Below are 10,768 nucleotides of genomic sequence, written 5' to 3' on the forward strand. Positions count from 1 at the left end.
GGCAAGCTATTGCCCAGAGTTGCAGAGTGGGACTCTATGATTAGAATAGGCACTGAGGCGAGAATTATCAGGTCCGTGGAATTTTTGAGCCCAAGACCCGCCGAGGCAGGGAATTGAACCCTGGTCCCGGGCTAGACCTCTGCATCAGGGTCTGCCGCTCTAACCATTGAGCCACACTTCTCCAGGGTCTGATGTCCGCATCTTTGTTAATGGTACCTTGGGCTCGCCTACACATGTATCCTGTGGTGTCCCACATTTTGTTGCATTGGGACCCCTGTTCTCTAGATATGAGTGTATTGATCCCTGTGTCAACCGAGATTCGGGTGGTCCTGGGTTCTGGGCCTGGCCCTGGGTTGGTGGTTGGAAGAGGTTCATCTGTCTCAGGGTCGCCCCTTTATGGTTCTTCCGTCTCGGATTCTCACTACCAATGCCAGCCTGTTGGGCTGGGGTGCTTCTGGGGGATTCGACGACGCAAGGGGTTTGGTCTCACTCTGTGATATCCTGTTCTTCCAACTACAAGGAGCTGAAGGCGGTTCAGTTGGGCCTGTTGGCCTTCTCGGATCTTCTGTTGGGTCACCATGTACCGGTCCGGACGGACAATCAGGTTGTGATGTCGTATGTCAACCATCAAGGGGGTTGCAGAGTTCTTTCTCTCAGTTGCCTCAGTCGTCAGATTTGTTCTTGGGCGGAGTTGCACCTGGCGACACTGTGGCGGACTGTCTGAGCCGGGTGTTCATTGTCCCTGACGCACTTGATATTCAGGAGATTGAGGCGGATGTTTGGGTCTCCGATTATAGACCTCTTTGCGTCCCAGTCCAATGCCAAGGTCCACTGCTTTTGCACAATTATGCCTTGCAGGGATACTTGGAGGGTGGATGCTCTGTCGTTCCCTAGGCCGCGGGACCTCCTGTATGCCTTTCCCCCTGTTCCCCTGATTCCAGCTGTCTTGCAGAAAATCAAGAGGTAGTGGTCCTTTGCCCTTCTGATTGTTCCGGGATGGAGTTGTCACCCATGGTTTCCCCTGTTATTGGAATTGGCTGTGACAACGGGGTGGGCGTTGCCATTCGTGCCTTTCCCTCTGTTGGGCCCTCTGCTTCCGCTTCCTGTGTTCCGATCCCTGGGTCTGCGGGCCTGGCTCTTGAGAGGGATTCCCTGATCCATGGTGGTTGTTCGTTGACTGTTGCTGGGGTTATTCAGCAGTCCAGGAGGCCTTCTACGTTGAAATCCTATTCTAGGCATTGGGACAGCTTTGCTTCTTGGTGTCTTCGTCACGATTTATCTGTGGATTCTGTGGAACCGGCTCGCATTCTTGATTGTTTGAATGAGGGTTTTGAATTGGGTTTAGCCATTTCTACTATTCGTGCTCAGTGGGCCGCCATTCGGGCATTTCATGTCCTTCCTTTGGTTTCAGTGGCTCCATTGGTGGCACAGGTTTTTAGGTCTCTGTCTTTCCAATTGCCGCATCCCATCCTATGTCCTCCTCCTTGGGACCTTCCTTTGGTGATGCATTCTTTGCAATTGGTTCCTTTCGAGCCTTTGGAAACGCTTGATTTGAAATATTTGATGCTTAAGGTCGTATTTCCGGTGGCTATTGCCTCTGCCAGGCGTATTGGGGAGTTGGGGGCTTTCTCCGGTCTGCTCCTTTTTCGGTTGTTTTGATGGATCCTGTGGTCTTGCGCCCTCATCCTACCTTTGTCCCAAAGGTTGATTCCTTCTTTTATCGGTCTGCGGAGGTGGTTCTTCCTGTTCTTTGCCCGGATCCTTCCTCGGATGAAGAGGCGCCTTTACATCTTTTGGATGCTCGGCGTGCATTGTTGATTTATTTGTCCCGCACGTCTTCCTTCTGTAAGGTGGACAATTTATTTGTCAATTTTGGTTTGTCCCAACAAGGTTTGAAGCCTTCCCTTTCCACGGTCAGTCGTTGGATCAAGGAAACTATTTTGTTGGCATATGAATCTGTTGCCGAGGTTCCCTCTCTTCCTGTTCAGTGTTGTTCAACCAGGTCTGTTGCTGTCTCCTGGGCGGCATTTAAAGGGGTCTCCATGGAGGATGTTTGACGGGCTGCCACTTGGTCGTCACCTCATACCTTCATGACCCATTACCGTCTTCAGGTTGGGGGTGGGGGCTCGGTCTCCTATGCGTCTTCTGTGCTGTCTGCTGGTGTTCCTTGAGGGGATTTATTTTGTTTATATGCCTGGTGTTATTAAACTTATTGTTATACTGCCTTCCTGGTGTGGGCTGTTTTTCTTTCATGACGCTGATGTGCTTTGGTATCGGCTCAATGGTGATTACTGTGGCGAGGAAGACGGACGAGGAGGTAATGCCCCGGTTACTTACCCGTAATCTTCATTACTCTGAGTCCTTGTCTTCCTCGCCACAGTATAGTTTCCCTTCACTCCCGGCCCTCTTGGTGGCTTCATGTATGCGGCTTGGGTTTCAGATCGTTTGTCTGTTTCTGTGCCCCTTTATGGGATTGGCTGTTGCCACCGGGGGCCATATTGGGAGAGGGAGAGGGAGACTAGAATGTAAAATTTGACTTGTAGTTTCTGTGTGAGCCGGAGGCTCAATGGTGATTACTGTGGCGAGGAAGACAAGGACTCGGAGTAATGAAGATTACTGGTAAGTATCCGGGGCAACACCATAAAGCTTCAAGCCTTTAATCGGTAAGAGCGTCCCCAGCATGCCGATACCATTTAACAGCTCGCACGTCAGTGATGCCTGACGCGTTTCAGAGTCAACTACTCCTTCCTCAGAGGCTTTGGCGGGTGAATATGTGCACGTTATGGCCATGCCCTCTATATAAATCCATCATTGCACGAACCTTGATGGGCTATTCAAATGAAACTGCGCAGAGAATTCTGGGCTTTGTAGTCTCAGAACAGTAAAATTAAAGTCCCGAATGGTTGCACTATCAAAACTGATGGCAATTTCAAGCCGGCAGATGGGCCTCGGCATGTGGGTCCTTTATTAATCCTCGATGTTGCTCCCACAAAGGGATAGGTAAATACCAAGTCCCGTGACCCCCTGGTTTCTCGGGTGGGGCTTTCCCAGCGGCTGGACCTGCCTCTTAAAGATACTGCTCATAAGGTGCCCTCGGGCGGGAAGCACTCCAGCAACACAATAAAGCTTCAAGCCTTTAATCGGTAAAATCTTCCCCAGCATGCCGATACCATTTAACAGCTCACCCATCAGTGATGCCTGACGCGTTTCAGAGTCAACTACTCCTTCCTCAGAGGCTTTGGAGGGTGAGTATGTGCATGTTCTGGCCACGCCCTCTATATAAATCCATCATTGAACGCTCCTTGATGGGCTGTTCAAATTAAACTGCGCAGAGAATTCTGGGTCTTGTAGTCTCAAAACTGTAAAATTAAAGTCCTGAATGATTTCCCTATCAAAACTGTTGGCAATTTAAATCCCGCAGATAGGCCCCGGCATGTGGGTCCATTATTAATCCTCAAATTCGCTCCCACAAATAGGTAAATAATACCAAGCCCCGTTGTCCCCTGGTTTCTCGGGGGTGGTGCTTTCCCAGCGGCTGGACCTGCGCTTATAGATACTGCTCAAGCCTTTCACTCTGTTAAAGTGCTTGATATAAAGTGCTCATGGTACTGATTAAGTGTTCTCTCCAAGCCTGAAAGCGCACTGTTTTGACTTATACTGGGCCCTCCCTTATGACTGGACAAAGCTAAACCTCTCTGAAGAGCTATAATGATATGTGCCAGTTGTTGTTTTTTCTGGTTGGCTTGGACGGCATTTTAGCAATCCAAAGCTTTATTATTGTGTCTAGAGTGGTAAAAAGCTTCTGCAATTTTACAGCTCTGTGTGGATAGCTCTGTGCTAATTCTATACTTAAAAACTTTGATAGAAAACCAGACATTTGAGTTGCACAGATTCAGAGTGTCACTGGTGTTGTAGGGTGCTCTATACAGGAGCGGCTCTCTACCTAAACTTGGGAACTACCCAGAGTTCTATGCTTTTTTTGGTCATAATGTATGCTGCACTCTAAGCCCGAAAGGGCATTGTTTTGACTTATAGTGGGTACTCCTTTGCATCTGGACAAATCTAAACCTCTCTGAAGTGCTATAATGATAGCAAAACACATATCAGGGGTTTCCAGGTTGGCTTAGATGGTATTTTACAAATCCAAAGCTGTAATACTGTGCCTGGAGTGGAAAAAGGCTTTTGTCATTTCACTACACAACAAGACAGGGGTGCCAATACTGATACTCTATTAGATATCTTACTTTGTCCACCAAAAGAAGAGCAGCTATGAAAAGGGAAGAACAACCATCGTTGAGACGAATGATGGGACTAGCTCCCATTGTCGGCCACCACAAATGTGGCACATGCATGTGTTGTGAATTGACCATAGAGGGATCGCTATTTCAACATCATGGCATCTCGTGAAAACATGAGACCTTTAGCAACTGTAAGTCTAAGTACGTAGTGTATGGAGTGTTATGCCCATGTGGACTCCTGTACATCGGAAAGACGAACCAAGAAATCCGCCACAGAATTGCCCAACACAAATCAAGAATAAAAAATCAAGTAGAAAATGCACCTTTGGTCAACCATTGGATCCGTAGCAAACATCGCATAAATGACCTCAAATGGACCGTCATCTCCCGCGTGGAAAAAGACCTACGTGGTGGAAACTTGGACTTGAAAATCTCTAAACGTGAAGCTTATCTAATTGTGAAGTTCGTTACAGCCGTAAAGGGACTAAACAAACTATCTGAAATATACAAACTTTAAGACCCCATTATCTCCACTCCTGTAAGTTCACCTATATCTGCAAAAATCCTTAACAAATCAGATGTCTCTACACTAATACACCTAAAAGTGCACAAGCCCTACTATTTCACCTCCTTAGTTTTTGAACTAACCGTTCCCGCTGTCTGTTTAATGTATCACAAGATTTGATTTTTACAGTTCGTTGGAACAACTGCCCAACCACTCTGCCTTTCCTTTCAATAAAGGGACCAATATTTCATTTGACCCCGGGGAATTATAACGTACTTAGTACATGATCCCGCCTGAGTAATGTAACACTTGATTTCTTTGCTCACCGGGACCAATACCCTGTCATACAACTGTCCGTTTCCACAAATGTAACTGACTTTGTGGCTCTGTATTGCACTGATTACAACCTTTGTTCACCCATTGCGTGAAGCTGGATATTATTCAGCACCTGTGCGCATGCCCCAGTAATCAGCGTCCTGCTTTTAAAGAAGACCTTGCATCTCCAAAACAACATGCTCAGCGCATGCGCGAGGAAGCAGTGCCGATTGAACGCTGTTGGACTCTGACAAGCTGAAACCGATTACCGATCCCGGTAAGCCGATGTCTTTTCACTCGTTTTCCTCAGAATCCCCACGTTGCTCGCTTTACTAAAGTGCTTTCCATTTTCCTTCCAGCCTGAATCCCAGGAACCCCCTCGACTTATTTAGAAAATCGATCTCTTTCTAGCACGCCCGACCCGAACTACGGGTAAGAAGTCTCCACCTTTTTTGCCTCCTAAAAAACGCCTGTCTCCACCACGGTCTTTTACTAATAAAGTGTATTCCCTTACAGGTCAGTCTTCCCCGATCAAAATATTTCACCCAAAATGTTTGCACCCTGTATTAGTAGACTTCACATCTGAGAATACACACAGGAGCTGACATATTCTTTCCTGTTTTTCCTTCGTGTTTTTGGATTTGTGTTTATAGGTGACCCACATCTTTCTACTCTCTGATCTGCTCTGTTGGATACATGTTCCTTGTTGGTAAGCAGAGGTTATTTTGGGTGTTGTAGTGCTCATTGTGGTTCTGCCCCCCCCCCTGTTTTGTAAAAGAATTGTGTACATAGGCTCTCTTTTTCTTTTCTTTTTCAGTGTGCTATGGCCCTGATGAGAATCCCTCCAAAAACCCCAAGGATTTGAAACGCGTAGGCCTCCTTTGTCCAGCGTCTGCTCTCCCTTTGTTTATTACCCTAGTGGTAATCTGTTGCCACACTAGGTGTCACGAATTATACACCCATTCCATGTTTAATTTAGATAATCCAATGGATTTAAATGCAAATTAATGTGTGTATAGTGTAAATTATTGCAAATACTTGTTTTCAGTTAGACAGCAGACCTAATACTTAACCTATCGGTTTATTCTTTACTCAATTTAGGTTAAGTATTTTAGTATGAATGTGTGCATGTTTGTGGTATGACTGTGATATGATTGACTTATGAATGTATGGTTGATTTTATTGCCTTGTTTTGTGTCCAATTTCTTCATTTTTGACTTCATTTTGTACATATCGAAAGTGAAAAATAAATGTACTTTCTAAATTTCATTTGATTAATAAAACAGCTATTGAATAGCATTCCCCATTTTTTGATCAGGTGACTTCTTTTGGTGGACAAAGTAAGATATCTAATAGAGTATCAGTATTGGCACTCCTGTCTTGTTGTTTAGTTATTTAGGCTCAGCCTTACTGATTAGAGCCAACCCCAGTTGCTCCATATTTTGGCATTTCACAGCACAGAGTGAGTGGCACTGTGCTAATCCTATGCTCTGCAGGAGAAACAGACAGTTGAAGTGAGCAGATTCAGGGGCATATTCTCAAGGAGCTATCGGCAAGTTAACGGCACTTTATCGCAGACAAAGTCGCAATAAATTCATTGCCCCATTCACAAGCTGGTGCTAACAGCCCATAGCACCAAGTTACCTGCGATAGCAGCCACAAAAAACATCGCCACAGATGACCCCCGCAACTATCGCTAATGAGATACAGAGTAGGCATTCCCGAGCAAAAAGCAGCAACAACATCACTCCGTAACATTCTCAATGACCAGCCAGATCGGCGATCAGATCACAGAACATGCGATAAGGCACGTTAAGGCACGTTAGCAGCAGGAAACTAACACCTACTCTGACCTGGTGTAAAGTCTGACCGCAGCCTGCACCACAAACGGGAGCCCAGCCCAGAGCCACACCTGAAGAACAACAGATGCCATGGAGCCACTGATCATCAGCCCGGACACCCAAGAGGGCCACAACACCCACCGCCACCTCCCCCAGGACCCCCTTTCCCGCCCCCCAGACAAACACATGCCACATCAACTACACTGAATCATGTACCAAATAATCTGCCTGATGTTGCACATTCACATCTGGTTACATGCATGTGTCGACACAAAAATGAGCATCACACATTCACCTTCGAAGCAACAAATGAAAATGTATTAAAACAAAAACAGAACAGAAATGAAGACACATGGTGGCACCCCTCAGGACAATCCGTAGGTCACAGCCTGCAAGACAAAAACCATGATGAGAATGTGTGTCCTGCACACATCAAGGAACACAGAGAGAGCGAAGATGAGAAAGAGAGGTGAGAGAGAGATAGATGGATAGAGAGGGGGAGAGAGGTAGACAGACAGAAAGGGGAAGCGAGAGAGATAGACGGACAGAGAAAGTTAGAGAGAGATAGACTTTCAGAGTGGGGTAGAGAGAGATAGCCGGACATGGTGGGGGAGAGAGAGATAGAGAAAAGATCAGAGGGACAGGGAGAGAGAGTGCCGACACCGGGCACCCAGGCCACACTGCCCACCTGCTGCCACTGGGTTTTTCTCCAACCACGTGCCGGTTTGTAGTGCAGCTCACCAGGTCCCACATCTGCGACAGACCCGTCATCTGAAACAGAGTCCAGATACATGAATGGCAAAGTACATACAATTGCACATGACATCATCGCCTGTCCGCCCCTGTGCACCTAGGCAGCTGCACCCCAGCCCCTCCTGCCGCTTAGCGGTGCATGCCAACCCCAGCGCACTTAGGCCTCACTGCTCACCTTCCGCCACCAGCATTTAGAAAAGAGGGCTCACCACTTGTCGCTGCAAACCACAAGCCCGGGGCCCACGGACATGGCACCCTGCGCATCGTGCAGCCCCACTCCGCAGGACACCAGGTCTCACATTTGGTGCTGGGTCTTGATTTCGCCATGGCAGAGGACATACCAGTGCACCCGGCATCATCGCAGGCTGCGCACCCGCTCAGCACTTGATATGATGATATGATAATGATATGATAAAAAGGATTTGTATAGCGCTCGTTCACCAATGGTTTCTTGGCGCTGGGGTGGGAAAACGTGATCAGGGGGAGGGGGATATGGTTTAATGGTTGTACGCCTGAGAGAATAACCATGTTTTAAGGGATTTTCTGAACATGGGATAGGACTCCGTTTGGCATAAGGTGTGTGGCAGTGAGTTCCAGAATTGGAGTGCGAGAAAAGCAAATCTCAGCCCCCGTGTTTCTTGCGCTTGACGGTGAGGGGTGTCAGGAGATTTGCATTGGACGAACGGAGGGAACGGCTAGGAATGTAACTCTGGATTCTGTTGGAGATGAAAGCAGGCCCATGAGATGAGAGAGCTCTATGGGTCAGGCAGCCAATTTTAAACAGGCAGCGTTGTGCCACTGGGAGCCAGTGGAGGCCCTTGAGGAGGGGTTTCACATGATGTGATTTGGGTAGGCCATGCACGAGTCTAGCTGCCTGGTTCTGGACCAACTGAAGCTTCTGCAGCTGGTAGGCGGGAATCCCGGCATACAGGGAGTTGGAGTAGTCAATACGTGACATTACTAGGGCCAATGTGACCTGGACCAGGGCCTCAAAGGAAAGAAACCTGCTGATTTTCCTGATCCTGCGCAAATGAAAGAAACAAGAAGAGATCAAGGCATTTACTTGAGGCTTAAGGGTGAGGTCGCTGCTGATGGTAACTCCAAGGCTCTTGACTGCTCCGGAGGGGGTAGGTGGAGGACCCAAGATGAGTGGCCAAAAGCTGGGGTCCCAGGGATTGAAAGAGGGACTGGTGAGAACAAGCTCAGTCTTATCTAGGTTTAATTTGAGTTGGCTTGTGTTCATCCATGAACGAATGAATGTCAGGGTGGACTGAAAGGATTTGATTGCGGCGGGACAAGGATCAATGGTGAAAACAAGCTGAATATCATCAGCGTAGTTAAAGATGGCTATGTCCCTCTTCCTTAGGTCCGATATAAGTGGCCGGATGTAGAGGTTAAATAGAAGCGGGGAGAGGGAGGAGCCCTGAGGAACCCCACAGGTGAGTTCCTTGTTTTCCGATACAAGGTTGGATAGGCGTACAGCTTGATGACGGCTGCTGAGGAAGGAGGCAATCCATTTTAAGGGGATACCATGGATGCCGGCGTCCTCGACACGGTCGACCAAGAGATTGTGGTCGACCGTGTCGAAGGCGGCCGACAAATCCAGGAGGACGAGCGCCTGCGACATGTTTTGGTCAGCGCCTCGTCTCAACTCGTCGTGGACGGCTAGCAAAATGGATTCAGTGGAGTGTTCGGGTCTAAACCCAGCCTGGTGGGGGTCCAGGTAGTGTGAGTGTTCAATGAATGTGCTGAGGCAGCTTGTAACATAAGCCTCAAGGATTTTGCCAAAGAAAGGCAATAGGTGCACTTACGGTGCCTCTACCTCAGTGCACCGAAAGCCATCGTCCTGTGGTGGTGTGCCTGTGCCGGCCACAGTGTATTCGGTGCCACTAAGTCTGTGCCCCACTTTCATTGATCCTCTATGATTGGGTATTGTGGTGCGGACGCCATCATGTAAACTCCAGGCCTGCGGAATGTGATGTCGCAGGCCCCTGGGCCCCCATGCCTACATGCACACAGATACACCCTGAGAGAGGTTGGAAACAGCATTGTGCACGTGCGCCTGGCCCTTTTTATTGGCAGGGTCACATGTGCTGAGACGTGTGTGCAGGATGGGTGTGGGTGTAAACCAGCCGTGAGAGAGTGGCTGGGGCATGCTAGACCTGTGAGCAGCAGATTACTACAGGGTAGACCTGGCACATGTAGCGTTGTTGTCGTCCCCTGGAGCATAAGCGTAGTGGGCAGGCCTGGCATATGCCAGTCCAGCGTGTGTGTTTGAACAATGACCCCGGGGCTCTGGGCGTTGTTCCGTACGGGGCTGGACAAGGTAGTAAAAAATGCGTGTGTTGCTGTTGTTGTGTCGGCACCACCCGGACATTATTTGGCGATGTGTCACCATGTGACTCAAGTCCAACAACATGAGCCACATGGACGTAGGAGGAATTCACTGACCCTACATTAATCAATACTACCACACATAAAAGACCATAGACACGACACATCTGTGTGATTCGGAATGTTTAATGCACATTTAGTGGAGTGTTGCATCTGGAGCAGTACAGGGCCATGCAAACCCCACATTACAATGTTGGCCCGTAGAGGGCCAGCCAGAGTCCTTCGGGGAATGACAAGTCCAAAGGAAGAGGAAGAGTTCAGTCTGCAGTCTGTCTGCTGTGTCATCGGCAATGAAACAGAATATAGCAGTCCATTGCGAGGTCCAAAGTGAGTGTCTCAGAGTGTATAGGGGGACAGTGGAAGGTGATGATGCAGAGGGCAGAACCAAGCTGAAACCGGCCAGATGGCTACTGCTACTGCCTGAATGCTACTGCATCCTTCTTACCACAATGTCACCTTCATCCGCCTCTTCATCCTCTGCTGTTCCATGTGCCTCATGTGTGGGTGGTGCTGGCCTGAGCGTTGGAGCCACACGGGGCTCTAGACACGACACTGCTCCTGGGGCCTCAGGAACAAATACTGTCCACTGGAGCACTCTGGCTCCTCTGGCCCTCTTAAACATGGAAGCCCCACAGGGCTTGGAGGGACAACCTGAGGCCAGGCCCTTCACGGGGACCTGTAAACAAATGGGCACGGGCCCTCCCCGGGGCTCTCTGTACCCC

The 10,768-nt window shown here is 48.6% G+C and overlaps 1 long non-coding RNA gene across 2 annotated transcripts; it reads left to right on the top strand.

Moving 5' to 3' along the window:
- Positions 1-5,255: 5,255 nt before the first annotated feature.
- On the top strand, positions 5,256-6,363 carry LOC147748950 (uncharacterized). Of its 2 annotated transcripts, none has more exons than XR_015309844.1 (4): positions 5,256-5,335; positions 5,418-5,574; positions 5,712-5,767; positions 5,876-6,363. It is a non-coding gene; the product is annotated as an uncharacterized LOC147748950 (long non-coding RNA). The 2 variants fall into 2 exon arrangements; XR_015309843.1 differs by having other exon boundaries at positions 5,418-5,490.
- Positions 6,364-10,768: the final 4,405 nt, after the last annotated feature.

Source organism: Lissotriton vulgaris, chromosome 1_1 (genome assembly GCF_964263255.1).
Source record: "Lissotriton vulgaris chromosome 1_1, aLisVul1.2, whole genome shotgun sequence".
Classification (NCBI taxonomy): Eukaryota; Metazoa; Chordata; class Amphibia; order Caudata; family Salamandridae; genus Lissotriton; species Lissotriton vulgaris.